This window comes from Triturus cristatus, chromosome 3_2, assembly GCF_964204655.1.
Source record: "Triturus cristatus chromosome 3_2, aTriCri1.1, whole genome shotgun sequence".
Lineage (NCBI taxonomy): Eukaryota > Metazoa > Chordata > Amphibia > Caudata > Salamandridae > Triturus > Triturus cristatus.
Window position 1 is genome coordinate 1,032,966,112 of NC_140584.1, and position 17,082 is coordinate 1,032,983,193.

The 17,082-nt window shown below is 46.7% G+C and overlaps 1 protein-coding gene and 1 non-coding gene across 3 annotated transcripts in view; both read right to left on the reverse strand.

Annotated features, from left to right (window-relative positions):
• Positions 1-17,082, reverse strand: part of LOC146859048 (septin-4-like) — a 328,318-nt gene that overhangs the window by 205,962 nt on the left and 105,274 nt on the right. The window lies entirely within an intron of this gene.
• On the reverse strand, positions 141-274 carry LOC146859049 (U8 small nucleolar RNA). Its single transcript, XR_014980293.1, has one exon. It is a non-coding gene; the product is annotated as a U8 small nucleolar RNA (small nucleolar RNA).

The following is a 17,082-nucleotide window of genomic DNA, read 5'->3' on the forward strand; positions in this document are numbered from 1 at the left end:
AAATATACTCAACATACAGACCCTATAATTCCCAACAATCAATCTCTAGTCATAAGTAACTATTACCCGTAAACTCTTTTTTATACAATTAAGAATGAAAACTTTCTGTCATTAAACAATAAATGTGATCGCCATTATGAATCAGACAGGAGAACTTAAAGCGGTTATTAAGCACCTTAAGCCTCGAGGAAGTAATCATGACTTCATCTCGCTCCTTTCATCATTTTCTGTTTCTCCCGGAGAAGTAACAGGTAAGGATCAACATCACTGACGATAGTTTCACTTGTACTGCTTAAAGATCTTAAAGTAAAGGAATCTTAAGAAACATAGTGCGAGCTTTTGATATTGAATAGTAATTTCCATTGTTAATCTGCAGTCTAAAAAAGCATGGCAATTTAGTTCTACTGTTATCAGTCACCATGGAAAAAGTTCTTTAAAATTGCTTATCTCGTTCCCATAAGTCTGTGCGAGTAATATTTACATACAAGTGCATCTCAAGTAGCGGAAGAGGGGTGGGTGTAAGCGGTTTGCAAATGGCAGCTCTTGGTCTAACAGCGGAGCCATCTTAGAACTCAGAGAGCGACATTCACCACAGGTCAGTTTTGGAATTAGTAATTTTAGTAGTGCTTAGCTGGGCAGTAAAAACTGTATCATGCAAACTTCTGAAGTTACAGTTTTGACAAATGTACGTTTTTTTTCTACCAGTGTGTTTCATTTCACAGTTCCACGTCTACCCATTTTAACATTATTATAATAGAGACAAATCCGGAGAAGATAAGTAATAGAAACAAATTAATAATTTGGACAATGCTGCTTGCCGACACTTACTTTCAATGTAACTTGTTTGAGATGCAGCAAGGGAGATTTTGACGTGTGATGTATCTTAAAGCCTACCATCTGTAAAACGCGTGCGCAGTGAAATGTCGTGCTTTTAGTGTCAGTGCAATGCTTACTCGAATGTTCAAGTCTTTCGAACATACATTTAAAAAACAAGCATTGGCCGCGCAGCAGTAAAAGTAATGCCGCGCGGCCGTAAAAGCGAAAGTCATCGCGATCGTGATCGCTCTGAAAGCGAAAGTGATCGCGATGACGCGCTAAAGCACGAGTTTTCAAAGTGCTGTTGAAGGCTAGCGGTTTGCACGTGGACGCTCGCGTGAACGCAAGCGCTAGGCCAGCCAGCAGCACTTTGAAAACTCACCTCCAAAATGTCTCTCCGAGCCAGCGCATGCACTGGGCTCAGCGAGACCTAAAAAGCAGTTGCCTTGTGTGATCGGTGAAAGTCATCCTATCAAAAATGATGGTAAAGAGGCTATGCTCCTGGAAGGAACAAACTCAAGAAGAGGAAGGAAAGTCACTGGCTCAAAACTCACTGTAAGTATATTTTATTGAAAACAATAAGTTGTGAGACCTAACCAACACAACCACCAACACAACAACCAAGGCAAAGATGAAAATGCAGAGGGTCAGTTCAGTCTAAAAGAGAGTGCAATTTGCTGACAAAAAAGAGAGAAATGTCCTACCTAATTTACTATCCCTTCTAATCCTTCTTTTCTCACTTACCTCTTCTGCTCCGCATTGCACTTTGCAGCAGAATGATGGCGGCATCATCAGTTATACAGAGACAAATGTGACATAACTTGCCTTTGTTCTTTCCCCTCCCTACTGCTTCCTTTTGGCCTTTTAAGCCGAAAAGTGGCAGAAAATTCTATAAAAAGAACAAATGACAGAACAAATAGCTTCAGTACATACAAACAAAACAACGCCTAAGTGCCAAGAGGGCACAAACTGAATATACCACAGAACCAGCAGGCCCTGGATACACAACGATGCATACAAAGCTCACAGCAAAAGCACTGCACACAAACAGAATATGACTTCCTCCTCCCAGTGGGGCTCCTGACTAGACCATCCATTCAAAGTTATTGGAAAAAACTAAATTATAGGGGAGAAGATGTGGTGTTACGGAGCATGGAACTGGGGAACCAGGCTCAAGTCTCGGCCTCGGCTCAACTTCCTGTTATTCTTGGCAAATCACTTAATCTCCTGATGCATTAAAATATAATTATATATTATTGTGACCATGTGTAATTTAACTGATGCTCATGTAAAGCACTCCAATGCTTTCAGTTCGAGTTCGTGCTATACAAAACCACAAAACAATATAGAAACGCAACACCAGTGTGTATACAGATATACAAACAGGGGAAACAAGGGCTGAAGCTTCGGCCCCTGGCCAGCTATTGATACAAATGAGGGACGATAGTTCTATCACATCCTGTTTCTCTTGTCTCTCTCGAGATCATCGCGGATAAATGTAACCTCTCTGAAACTTCTCTGTCTTACTGCCTAATATTGTTACAGTATTTTGAGCAGCTGAGCTAAGCAAGCACATTGTCGTTCTTATATGTTTTTTTCTTTTCACTGCTGCATGGTGAGGGAGGCAGAGCAGGAAGACACGGCTGCTCTTTAAACAGTGTCTCCTCCAAGTTATCTAGTTAGGAGGAGGTGACTGTGGGTCAACACGTCCTCCACTCCTCTCTTTAGTGCCACACTATGTTGGAGGGCAGCGGACTTCAGGGAGGTCTGACCTATGGGAGAAGGTGCAGTCAAAGTGACTGCCCTCCCCTTCCTTCAAGATTGGGCTCAATTGGAGCCCAAGGTAGCCCAATAGGGCTATATAGGGGGCTCCTTTTTAAATCCCTGTAACTATTTTATGTTTAAGGTGACCTGGTGGCTGGTGTGTGAACATTTACTGAGGGAATGGCATCCAAAAGTGCTTAAGTGACTGAAGCCATGCCCCTGCTCCCAGTAGCAGGGCGCACGGACCTGGTCGTGGATGGGGAAACCCAGGCTAACACGTTCAGGCCAACGCATCTGGCGTGGTTGCAGCCATGATGGCATGTTCGTCACCTTTCAAAATGCGGACGGCGTCACCTAAAGTGGGTGGGAGAGGCAGCTCTGTCCCAGCGTGGGTGGACTCTCGAGATGCACTTGGGGTCGGGCCCCTTCAAGGGAGGGGGCGAGGGCTGACACAGATGACACCGCCCCAGCACCCCAGAGGCATACCTTTGAGCAGCAAAGAGTCAGGGGCGGCTGGGGAAAGGCAGCAAGCTATAGGGAAGCGTCCACATTGTGCAGAGCAGTGCCTCCCACTGATGATACATGTGTATGGGCCCACCAGAATGAAGGAACCAGGTGGGAGGGAGGCCACTGCAGTGCCTTCCACCTCCCATGGTGTAAGTTTAAAGCGGGAGGCAAGTGATGAGCCTATTGCTCATAAAAGGCTTCCCGCTGGGAAATTTTCAGATGGTGGGAGGGAGGTGTTGGGGGAAGAGACCAGGGCTGTCTTCCGGGGCCCACAATCGGTAGGGCAACAAAAAGCACAGAGCGAAGTGGGTGCGGGGGGTCACTGGGGACTGGGGAGGACCCCTGGCTGGGACAGGCTGCAGAGGGCCCTGCAGGGCCTAGAAGAGCGCCGGGTGGAGGGTCGGCCGTGGGTTGAAGGAGAGGTTGGGGACCGAAATGGGACAGCCCCTACTGGAGTGGGGCGTGGCAGATTGAGCCTGGTTGGGATTGGGGGCCCCTCGGGACGTGGAGTTTTGCCACTGTGCTTGCGGTGACTATGCTTGAATGAAGCAGGGACAAGAAGGCAACAGAGTTGGAGGGAGAGGAGGGGCTGGGTCCAGGGTGGGGGGCCAGGGCGCCGAGATAGAAACGAGGGACTGTACCTCCTATTTGGGGGGGTAAGAGGTAACTGGCATCATGCAGAATCAGTGGTCCTGGGACATGGAGGAAGTCTTGGTGGGGGACAGGAGGGTTAGGGGCACCAGCACACCAGTCCTGTCCTCTCTTCTACAGGTGGCAGAGTGTAGCAGATATCCAGACTCAGGAAAGCTTTGCATGGCTCGCAGACCTCGAGGGGGAGAGATGATTGGGCCTAGAGCAGTTTGCCGGATGTCTGTGGGGATCCTGTCACAGACAGCAGAAATAGATCCAAGAAAACCTTGTTGGCTCCAACAGCGGGTAGGTCTTGGGCGACCTCTGGCTGCTTTGGCACAGAGGAGGAACAGGTGGGGTTGGCAGACCAGTATGGTCAGATTTAGACAGCCTTGTGGCCGCCGGGTGCTGGCCCACAGCGCATGAGACAGATACGGTAACAAGACAGTCTGTGGGGGTAGACCCCAGTTGGGCCTGGCCAGAGGACACTTTGGGAGTGTCAATGGTGGACTATCAGGAGGATATCCTTGAAGAAAGCAAGGTGCGAGATGGGGAGGAACCAATGGAGTCACGGGTCGGGCCACGGGCGGGGGCTACCACTAACACATTTCTGTCTAGTGTGTTAAAGATGGGAGAGGCTCAGCCCAGTGCGGCATAAGGAACACGGAGGCCGCTGACAAGGCGGCAAACACCTGTACAGACGCTGACCTGGTAAGAGCAATGCCCGGACCCAGTACTTGTATCTACGGGCGTAGATGTGGTGTGTAGCAATTGGGGAGACTAAGGGTGGGAGCAATTGCGTGGAGGTAAGTATGTTGCTGATGTTGGTGTGGGGACGGACGGAACAGCTGGCAGTTCCGCTAAAAAGTTGGGAGCTGGAGGTGAAGGACAGGAGGACAGCAGAGCAGAGGGCAGGGAGAAAGCAGGGGTCTCAGGGGCGACAGGCACGAGGGACGCAGATGGAAAGAAGGACGGACTGGACAGCAAAGAGCTGAAAGTAAAGCAGTTTCCATACATGGGGATGACGAAGCCCTTGGGGGCACATCTAATGTTACCAACGAAGGAACAAATTTGGAAGAGGGAATATGTGGAGATGTTTAAGCTCCTTCATTGGGAACTCCACTCCAAAGAGGGGTCAAAAAAATAGGAGTACAAACTGTCGAAGAGGCAAAGGGTTCCCCAGACCATGGAGAATTGGACCATTTAAACCAGTGTCTATTGCGAGAAGTTTCCTGAACGTTGTGTTGCCCTGTTGAAATATACATATGTCGTACGAAAGGCCCAACTGACTTTCGAGGATATGCCTGGGCCCAATATGGGGAGGAATTCAGGGGGCATTTGTCTTGAGATCCCAAGGCAAAATGGGGTGAAGTGGATACAGATCTGTAGCAGCACACTATGGGCACCGCTAAGTTCGGGAAGACTGTTTTCACAGTAGGTGACCTGCCAATGGTCAGAACCCCCAGGATATTGCAGCATAGATTTGCAAATTTTGCGGCAGAAAAATGTACATTTTGCGGCATTATTGTGGCACTTTCTTTTACTTGTAATCATTCTTTTTCAGCCTTAAATCAATGGAAAATGTTTTAGCAGAGTATTCAACTTTGAAATAGGCATTTTTAAAGTGTCTGAGAGTGTTTGTTTGTCCTTGTGGTAACATTCTGGATCATAGGTTAAGCAAGGCACAATAGTACAGGGTTGTTAGTCATCCTTTTTTTCTATGGCATTGTGCTGATTTGGGGCTTGTAGTTCTAAGCTCCAGAGCCATCTGCTGTAAGACACCACGTTTTGAAATGCAACCAGATTGCTTGAGGAAAATCGGAATTGCTTAGCAAAATAGTCACTGACAAAGCAGGAAAGTATGACTCTTGTATACAACATGCATGAAGAGGTACACAACAAATGGGTACAAAAGCACAGATAGATCATAACACAGGCCAACGTAATTTTAATAAAGCCCAGCTCACATGAAAGCGCTCAGACCAATGGAGGGCGGAGGGGAGAACTGAATGTTGTGTATGAGATGACCACTAGATTTCTTGCATAAGAGGACGTTGTGCAGTTCAGGGTCACAGGCTGATTACAATGGTTGTACATGATGATGTACAATAGGGGGGCTGTGTTGCTGTGACCCAGGTCAAGTGTGACACCTTCAGACAGTTTGAGATTTTTTCGCCAGCAACATTTTGCATACTGGGATTTTTAAACCTGTGCATATTACTGTAAAGACAAATACACAAATCCTAAAAATGCACATTTCTAATGGCAAAAAAATACAAGTGTCTGAAGTTGTGACAAATGACGTGTCAAATAAAAACATGTCCAAAAAGCACGTGGCATGTGCCACTTCGCAGCTACACACATGGCCGAATAGATGACAGTAAAAAAAAAAATTATTTTCTCCTTATAATAATTTGAAATACGTGTTTTTCTGAAAATATACATTCCTATCTGAATAAAAAAGTGTCTTTAAAATAGCTCTCACTGCTTGCTGCTCCCTTCATAGTGCTCCAACCCCCTTAATATTTTTCATCCCCCGTCATCGATCCTTCCTTGTCGTTGTTGGTTGGACTTAGGCCCCTTTTCATTTTTTGTGCTCCATCTCAGTTTTTGCTGGACTTCTCACACACGGAGGTTTCTTCACAGATTTCTTGTATTGTGCGCACCAGCATGCCAAAAGTGCTCGATAATATAGTGATTACCAGCCAATTGGTATTTTTCAGTCACAGAATATGCAGGATAGTTCAATTTAAACTGACTTCTTTTCAGTAGTCCGTCTTCCGTTTCATTTATGGCCTTGCCCTCTGTTCTTATGGCTCTGACTCCACATGTGCGCAGTGCACTGCCCTACTCTTCCTGGTTTTGTTCTGTTATGGATTCTTGGCCAAGATCACACATTGTCACTGCGGCTTCACTCTAGCCTTTTGTAGACACCTGATTCATTGCTTGCTTCCAGTTGCCTATTCACACCCCAAGGACTCCATCCTTAACCTTTGCTCAAGCATTTCATTGACTGCTAATTTTCAACCACCAAAGAAAAAATAAATACACAACACTGTCTGACAGCCAATGGTGTAACCTGGACCCCAACATCAAAGCAGTTAGACAACAGAGGCAAGTGCACTGTGGAAACCCCGACTGCAGGGAGCAATCAGCACTCACAGTTCCATGAGTGAATGTATTCCAATCCATTATTAAATTTAAATGTTGGGTTACGGATCGTTATTTGGTTTATAGGGACCAATGACACGATTATACTTTCACTTCCGTAATCCCTAATGTGGCAGGAGGAAGCAGGCAGCTATTACGGCTGTACAGTGTCACATAGAGGCGTGTTTGTGCGAACAGCCAATACAATGGCACCATTCGTTTTCCTCTCTGATGGAGACCTGTTTTGCAGCCACACAGATAAAATTGTGGTCATTGCGCAACTCAGCTAATTTTTCAATTATTTTACGAATCACAAAATTGCGAAATGCTGGAGGGTCAGTATACTTTACAAACCCTCTGAGGGGCGCCCCACCCGGGGAGGAGGGGGTCAGGCACCCAAAGGTAAGGGAGGATCAGGGGAAGCGTGCTGGAACTACAACAAGAGAATGTGTACTCAGACGTACTGCAAATTTCGGCATGAGTGCTCCAAATGTGCAGACCATCACCTACTTATCCAATATTTTGGAAACGCAGAGAGGTACCAGGGACAGAGTACAGGACAGTGGCAGCATTATGCAGGCGGTCAAGGGACTCACCAGCAGCATTTCCACAACAGAGGGGGAGAGGAGCACAGGGACCTGGGGTGAAAGGCTTGTACTCTGGTTAAATTGGACAGACTGGAATACTGGCTGGTGTTATATGATCGGCCAAAGGCGGCAAGGATTTTGAGGGACGGTTTCAGATGGGGTTTTCAATTGGGGTACGGGGGCCCATGAGTTCAGAGGTAGACAGCTAACTTACGGTCCGCCAAGGAACACAAAAGTGCAGTGCAGGAACAACCTTGTGGATAGACCAATTGAAGACCTAATTGTGTCACCTACAGGTGTGATGCCTAAGAAAGAACAAGGGCAGTTTGACCTAATACAGCATTTGTCATGGCCCGGCATAAAGTCAGTAAATGTTTTCATTACAGATGAAACAGTTTTGGTGTCCTTTTCTTCAGTGGAGGTGCCCATGTCACTTGTGGTGTCAGCAGGGACCAGATGGCAAAATGCAACGTGAAGTCAGTTTTTCGGTTGCTTCTGGTTCACCCGGATGACTTTCAACTGCTCGGTATGCCCTTGGAAGGGAAATGGTATATAGACATGGGTTATCAATGGGATGCTCTATCTCTTGTGCACTTTTTGAGGGCTTCTGTTATTTTTTGCAGTGGTATACAGGTTGGTGACTTATTACCTGCATAACTTCTTCTTCGTGGCGGCACCCGGTTTTGCGGACTCACTGCAACAGTACAGTGCATGCAAACAGAACTCACTACAGTACTGGAGGATTCAAAGTACACAGGTGAAATACATTAATGTAACTGTGGGTCCATGATACGCAAAGAGGCTGACTGCAAGAGTCCAGAGTACACAAACAGGACATACTAGAATACCAGCTGATACAATGTACTCAGACATAGCACTACAGCAGTTCAAGGATACTCAAACAGAACCCACTACTTGCTACATATAGGAGCTCACATTGCCAAACGCAAAGCAGCACCAGTTGGTCCGGGACTCTGACAAACATTGAACGAATCAATAATAATCATTTGTGTGGAGAAACGTGAGTAAGGGGGCTTTTACTTGCGGCGCCTCTGCTTGCAGCATCCCATGCGACCTTCAGAATTCCCTTCTCTCAGATAATGGTATTGACAGTAGTAGACGTGTGTGCGGTAGGGAGGGGCCGATGGACAGGCCTGGATACAGATCAGTGAATCCAGAGACTGAAATGCATTAACAGTGACAAAGCCATTAAGGCTGGTCAGATATTCATGTCCTGACTGTATCTTGTTGTCCAAGGGCATCAACACAGAGGGATAATATGTCCGTCATTGTGGTACTGCATATGACAGTACAGTGCTCCAGCATATGAGCAAAACCGATTTCAGTGATCACAGGAAGGGTGCAAAGGAATGGGTTTTCTTGTCGAGAGTTGGGGATGGCCGAAGGTGAAGGGAACACAGGTAGAGAATTCTTAGGAGGGAACAGCACTGTAGTTTTGGAACGTGGCAAGGTTAGCCGGGTGAGAGGGCACCCGGTTAAGGTGTCCATCTTATTTTTAGTCGACCATGGAAGTCCAGATTTACAAATATTCCATGTGCAAGACCCAAAGTTGCTGAATGTGTAGTGAGGAAAGAGCAGGAAAGTGCAATATCTACTGAGCTCTACAACTGTCCTGCCCTCTCCCTAGCACGAGTGAATAATAAGCTGCCTAGTGCTGTGCACACACCATTGTACCATAGTGCAAGGGTATGTGCATGATGTTGAGGATAGGTTTTGTACCTGAAGGGTACTGTTCCAGTACAAAACACTATGCCTAGACAAACTTGAAAACATTTCCCAGTCAGAAAAGTTAAGAAAAATAAAAGAATTTCTCCTTTTTACACTTACCTCAGAGAAGCATTATTTGTTGGCGTTATTGTCAGGCTTTACTGTCAGGCAACTTTCCTGTGCAAAACACATTTTGCACTGGAAAGTAAATTTATATCAAACATTTTGCACTGGTTTGTGTCACTTTTGTGACGCAAGCGGCGCAAAATGTTTGTACATCTGCTCCCTTGGGGCCATATTATCAAGGAACGACAATAACATTATCGCCACTTTAGCGGCAGGAAACTGCCGCTAAAGCGGCGATAATGGGCTTGATAATATGCCCTTGTGAATTACCATAGAAGCCCATGTTGACACCAGAACCTGGGCTTCTATGGGTATTCACAAGGGCATATTATCAAGCCCATTATCGCAGCTTTAGCAGGAGTTTCCTGCAGCTAGAGCGGCGATAATGTTATTAACATTCCTTGATAATATGGCCCTTGATCTGTGTTTGGTTTCAGGAGGGGGTGAAGTGGGCAGATACCTTTTTAGCTGTCAAGAGTTGTGGGCCTCAGTGAGGCCACAAACAGATATTTGATTTGAAGCAGTGTTGAAAGTGGACATTGAAGGACGAGAATACAGTGGACAATTTTATGGATTTTCAAGAGAAAGGCACAACTTTATCTACATTTTATGACACTTCGTCCTGAATGCCCTTACATTTTTTGTTGTTTAATCTCACTTTAAAATGTCTCCAACATAGCTTTTGGAAAGCTCCAGCACGCTGCCTCGCCCACCACCACCCGGCCTTCTATTCCTACGGTCAGCACCAGCTCAGGGATCCCTCCGGACCAAGAACACCGCCTGTGGGTGCAACAGTACCCTGAAGGCCTAGCCGAAATGAGCACCACAAGAACCCCAGCAATTGGGAGAGGATAAGGCTCTGTAAATATGCAATATATATTTGTCCAACCTAATCACTTCAACTTTTCTTAATATGTAATCTTGAGTGAATTTGCAGCTTGTAGATATGTAACTCTAACCACGAGTATCTGTAGTACACATATATACTTACTAGCAGGGCACAAGTCCTAAAAAAGAAGTGGGGGGACGCTCCAAGTTAGGTGGTGTCACAGGAATATGACGTCACGACGTCACGACCGGAAGTGACATCACGAAAGGTAGCCTCCTCTTATTACAGGGAGACCCGCTTCACTTGGGGGGCCACTTTAACCCACTGTGGAATGTAGCGTCATTCTCTGACAGTCTCGGCACGCAGATCAGCAGTTTACAGAATATCCCTTCCTTCGATACAATGCCATCCAGGTCGGATTTCTCACAGGCTACCAGGGGCCTGACATCACTTACTAAATGCGCGTTGCCAACTCGCTACTTACGCACCACGCATCCTAGTACGCGGAAGCGCTGGTAAACAATTCCACGGAATCATGCGCCAGCAAGCTCCAATATAAACAGAGCCGTTCTCCAACCGCCAGGCACCACATCCACAGGGCACAAGAGTGACAGCCAGGCCTGTACTTGGGAGATCGGCGGGCGGCCGTTCGGGCAAGGCACGCCATCCTTGAAAGTCCAGCTTTTGGGCAGGGGGGACGGCGTCCACCCGGTAAAATAAGTGGGGGGACGCCGTCCACCCGCGTGGTACCCCGACTCGAGCCCTGCTTACTACCATTCTTTTTGAGTTTAGAGTTTATCTGTTTGCTTTGTGCACGTCCTTATTGTCCCCAAGGGCGGCACACTGTCTGCAATAGACTTGAAGCCCCTCATTATCAGTGGCGGCTCCTTGAGGGAGTGCTGCGGGGCGGTGATGTGGGGTGGGGGAGGGTAGGTTGGTGAGTAGTAAACTCCGGCATACAGCCGATAGAAGTTAAGTAAAGAAATATAAAACAAATTACATTGCGCGTGATGCAATGCCACGATGCAATGCAGTGCACGCAATGTAATTCATTTTATTTATTTATTTACTTACTTACCTCCTTTTGGCTGTATGCCGGAGTTTACTACTCAGCAACCTTACCCTGCCCCTCCCTTGCCCCGCCTCACCGCCCCGCAGCACTCCCTCAAGGAGCCGCCACTGATGGTGAGGGGCTTCAAGTCTATTGCAGACAGTGTGCCGCCCTTGGGGACAATAAAGACGTGCACAAAGCAACCGGGTAGAGCGCGGGCTACCGGTATGCCGAAATGATGAGGGTGAGACCCGGGTGACTGCTCGTGCTGTGTGATACAGCATGTCTAGAGGCATCCTAAGGGAGGAGTCTGGCAGGTTTTGGAGGCCCAGCCGCGGGCGGGACAACAACGCCTTTTCGTGCGAGGATCGAGTCAGCACCGTCACGTTCAATGAGGGCGGGGCCCAGCAGCCGACATGGGGTGCTTAGAATATCATGTGTGTACAAGGCTCCACAGAGTGCTGGAAGACACCAGGTGGAGCTGCTTAACATAGGCGCTGATGTTACTGGCCAGGCACAAGTTGGAAATGTGGAGAATGCTGTTCAATCAGCAAATAAAAAATATAATCCAGGGGCATTAAAGGGAAAGCACAGGAATGAAGGCCTGGTGGTGGAGGAGGAACAATTACTTCAAGGGGAAGACAGCAGCAAGAGGAGTAAGAGTGCTGAGGCAGGTTTAATTAAAAATTGTGACCTAATATCAGATGCTGCAGTAATGCCTCGGAAGAAAGTGGACTTTTACAAGCCACGAGCGGGGGCAAGGAAAGTCCAACATGCCATGGGACAGTATGAGAACCATGGATGTGGATTCCAGGTGAGGAAACACACACATACATGAAGGCAGGGAGAGGGTAGTGTCTGGTGACAAGACCACAGCTATCTCAAGTTGGTGCAATCTAAGGGACAACGTGAGGAGAACCCTGGTAGCTGAGAACAGGCCAGATGAGCAGCAACTGTCCAGGTTGGAATTGACTTGTAGACACCAGGCCAAAGAGAAGGAGGGCTTAGCACAACCATCCTGACGGTGCAGGAGAAAGAAGGAGATGCGTTTGATGGTGGTGTAGGGGATGGTGAATGTCCAGGGGTGAGTGGTGTGGGAAGAGTATGAGATACTGAAGTGGTGATCGAATTAGATTATGAGGCTGAGGATGAAGAACTGAAAGAAGGGAAGATTCTGGCATGGCAAGAAATGTTAATGGTTGAAAGAGTGGAAAATGCAAAGGCGGGTGATTAACATGTCAGAAATGGAAAGAGTGCAGGAATCATAGGTGGAGGAATCACAGAAAGTACTAACATAAAAAGTTGGGTATCTGCTTTTCTCATTTGTGTGAGTGTATATTGTGAAAGGTGTCCAGAGTGGTCAGTGTCTATTTTTAAATATATGGATACAGTAAGGAAGGCACAAATGGATTATGGAGGAAAGGCATGGTTTCATTATGAAAAGGAGTTTAGAGCTTGGTTGGGGATGAAAGTGGATAAACCATGGGGAGAAGTGGACAATGAATTGTGGCTTCAATAGATGTTTACAACAAGACCACCACCAGTGCTGCATACAAGTGTTTTGGCAGTTCAGTTTCACCCCTTTCTGGGATGCCTTAGCCTTCTGGGGTGGAAGTTTGGAGAAGGGGACAAGGTTTTAATCCCTGGATTTACCTGGGATACTGTGCTTAGAACTCCTGCAAATATAAGCATGATTGCGCAGAACGCTGGGGAAAATATGAGGAGCTGCAGTGTTTGGGGAAGCAAGCAGGAGCGACACACATTGGGCCAGGGCTCGGGGGAAGGGAACAGCAGCCTGATAGGAAGGGCTTATAGGCCAATTAAGTGGATGAACTGATTTTGTGGCAAGTGTTTTACCCGGACACACAGATGGCAGTTCTCTTTGAATGAGGTTTTCAGGAGGGTTTCCGACTGGGGTACCAAGGTCCTAGACAAAGGAGGTTTGGGGACAACTACTAGAGACATGCCACAGGTTGCGAGGGAGAAGTTATATAAGCAGAGGGTAGAATGTCAGACCCTTTGATCATTGACCGTTATACGACCTGATGATATCTAAAGTGGGAGTGGTAGCTAAAAAAAACACCAGAAGAATTCAGAATGATCCATCAACTTCCATGGCCCAAAGGGGCAACAGTTAACAATGTTGTTGCTAAAGAGGGCAGAGCAGTGCAGTTTGCATCAGTAAATGTGGCAGTGGAATTGATCAGAAGGTGCGAAGTAAGCACAGAATTGGTAGATTATTATATAAAATCAGCATTTTGGTGGCGTCCAGTACACCAATGGAATTTTCCATGTTGAAGACACAGTTTGATGGCTATATATATGTAGGCAAGGTACTTCCAATGGGTTATGCAATATCATGTAAACTTTATTAATCCTTCAGCAAATTCTTGCAATGGTGTTTCACAGCGAGGTCATGACATGAAATGGAAATGCATCCATTGGTTGATTTTTTTGTTTTTTGAAGCATGAGCTATGGAAGCATCTGCAGAACCCTGCAACAATTTTAGCATAAAAGATTATTTTGATGTTAGAAGAGGTGATGTCTGCTCCATCCTAAGTTGTCATTGAGCGAGTGTCTGCTATGTCATTTGAATTTCGTTTACAGAGTGGTCAGATTGGGTAGATACTTTTCCTGGAGGTTAGGCTTTGCAACATCAGGTGTGAAATTGCCCCTTCACCGGGTCAGGATTTTAGTGGCAGTGAAAGCGAATTTTGAGGTTTGGCAGTTTCAGTGCAGTTACAATGCGGTCTTGGATTTCACAAGGCTAATTCAAATTTTGCCAGAGCAGCAGGCGCAGATGGCATGGACCTATTCTGGGAAGGATGGTGGTGATCTAAGAGGAAGCCATTGGAAAAGATTGAAGAAGGTAGGAGCATCGCAATTTTGGAGTTTTTTCCACTATTGATGGCCCCCGCACTGTGAGGCAAAGAGCTAGGGAACAAGACAGTGACTTTCAAAAGTAAATGGGACAGTTGTAGCAATTGTAAACGTTCAGAAGGTGAGAGATAAGAAGCTTTTGAAGCTTGTGTTTTGAGCGAAACATGTCCCAAGTGTGAATAATAACATTATACACGCATTGTCTCATTCACAGCGTGGTTTAGCACCCGGAGTGGATGTACTGAGGATCGAGGTACCAGAAGATAATTGGGAGTTGGTAGACTGATTGCACAGAATACCAGGTCCGCCTACAGACACGCCTGGGTAGAGCTTCTCTCTTGTGGTGAGGTTAGGAGAGCGCTGGATGATAAGAGCCCAGAAGAAAGGAGGGAGAATGTTTTCTGTTTAATTCTGTATAACATTGAAAAGCTCATCTCAGCGGCTAAGATAGCAGAGTACCTGTCAGGAATTGCTTTTCATGGCAAATTTTTTCGGGGTTATGAACCCACTGCAGGAGAAGTGGGTAGGAGGACTCTGCAAGGATGAGCAAAGGAGAAGAGGAAGCAGGCAAAGGGAACCTATCACGATACGCATGTTAATGTTGTTAATTTGTGCTTTGCAAGTGATATATTTTAGTGGCTTTTGAAGTTTTGTAGAGGAAGTTGTAAGTTATGGTTGTTTTTTGGCACATTTAGAATTTCCAAAGTTTTGGGGATTGGCAGAGAAAGGGGAATTTAGACAGGCAAAGTGGAACAGCAACAAAACTCATTGATTTTAATCTTGTGTGAATCAAAGACGGATTAGATAGAGGAAGATGCCCGTTTAGTGTTAAATGCCATAGGAGGACTAGTGTGTCTGGTAGGAGCCTGGGAGGACCTGAGATTGGCAGGTGGGGCAAAGGAAGGAAGGGTCTTTTATCATCAGGATGGAACAACCATGAGGGCAGCAAAGAGCAGAGTGTGATGAGGAAAGTATTTGCAAAAGTAGGTGAGAAAGCAGAAACTTTTGGCCAACACTCCTTTAGAATAAGAGCAGCCCCTGAAGCAAAGTGGGGTTTCTCACTGAAAGATTATGCAGTTGGGAAGATGGTCTCCGTATTGTTGCTTGAGGTATATTAGGAACAAATAAGGCATGCAGTGAAGCATCATTTGACGAGTCACCTTTTTGTTCCGGGTTGTGTCGCGGGATCAAGTATGGTGTTTTTCTCCAAATGAATTATTCAGCATTCATTGTTGAAATGGGCAGTGAAGCAGACGGAATCTCGACCCTGTGGACAGAATTTGGGCTTTCTTTCTCCTGAATTTAGACTAGGCTGGTGGGGGAAGGGGGTATGGAATGGGGGCAACTACGTCCATGGTTATCTGAGTTGCTGAGAGTGAGACCCTGCCCAGACCTGCTAATCATACACTTGGGTGAGAATAATTTAGTCCAGCTGTCAGGTTTGGGTTTGATCAAGATAATGAATGCAGATTTGGAGGTGATAAGATGGGTGCGGTCTGGTTTGGACAGTGCTGGTTGCGAGATGTGTTGGCCTGGGGCTGACAAGTACACCGCAGGAGAAAAGAAACAGGCGCACGGTTCATAGGGAGATGTGCTGTTATTGTCAGAGAAGAGGTATAGGTGTTATTGAGCATGGGGAAATCCTGAAGGAGGGTTCATCTTTCTTTGTTCAGCCAGGACAGGGTGCATTTATCCTTTCTAGAGAATGAATTTTACTTACTTGAAATATAAGACAAGCTGGCACAGGAGCTGGTGGTAAGGCGGTGGTGGTGATTCGGGGCTGGCTGTTGGTGGACAGCCCTACAAAAGCAAATGTGAGGCTATTGGGGCAACAGTCTGTTGTTGAAAGTGCAAGGTTAAAGGTTTGTTACAGTGACAACCAGTACACATATTCCTGATAGATGTTTTAGGGGTGAGAGGGGGGGGGGGAATGCCTGCTTAGGAATCTCCTTGGGTGGCAGGCAAGCAGAGGGCTCACACACTAGGCCGAAAGGGTTGGAGCCTTGTGGGAGGAAGTTAGCAGAAGGAGGGCAGGAGAGTGACCCTGGGGTCAAGTGTGAAAGGACGGTGAATGAAAGGGGGCGCTTGGTGAATGCTGGTTGGGGAGGAGGTTTAAGGGTGGGAGGAATCAAGTTGACTTACTGTGTTAGTGAGGTGGTGGTTGTTGGATGTTCCTGCATTGGTTTATAAAGTTCAGCTGCAGCCTGTCCTAATAAAGTGGCCTTTTGCTCTCAACTTGGCCTATTTATTCTGCACCATCTCGCCCGAAGGGAGTGTCTGACGAACTTTGTTCTCAGTGAGACTGAGACAGTGTGTCTTAACCCCTTCAGTGCCCCGCCCTTTCCCCGCCCTGTGCCGGCCCTTTCATTAGCGGGCGGAGTTCATGACGAGATAGTCTCGTCATGGGCACAGCGCAACCGCGCTCCATGACGAGACCATCTCGTCATGGGCACTGAAGGAGTTAAATAAGGAACCGTCACCATGCAGCTCACTTTACAGCAGAGTATGCCGCGTGGAGACTGGCACAGGGTTGCGAACCGGCCCTGCCGGTCACACTGTATGTGATTGCACCGGGGTGAGCTACGCATTCAGGGCCAACAGAACTTGAGTCCTTTCTAGTAGGAACAGGTACTCCACCGTGGTCCGAGGGATGGTCTCACGCACGGCCGCATCCAAGGGGTTGATCTAAATTAAACTAGGTAGGTATATGCCTTGCTAGCTTTGTGAAACTATTATTTGTTTTGTGTTTGTGACTGCGCGGAACAGCTACTACTACTATGAGAATGCTATGTTTAAGCTGAAATTGTAGGTTCGTAAAGTCTTTTTGAACTCTGGTTTGATAGTATTGGTAACAGTGACATTTGGAAGTCCGTTCTACTTCAAAGTCAGTGTTCCTGTCAATGTTGCATTTGTTCTAGACGAGATGGTCACTGTTTTGCATTACCAATAATTATGGCTACCATATTTTTATAAAGCAAGACATTTTTGGGGAATAACAGGAGCGATCATTTTT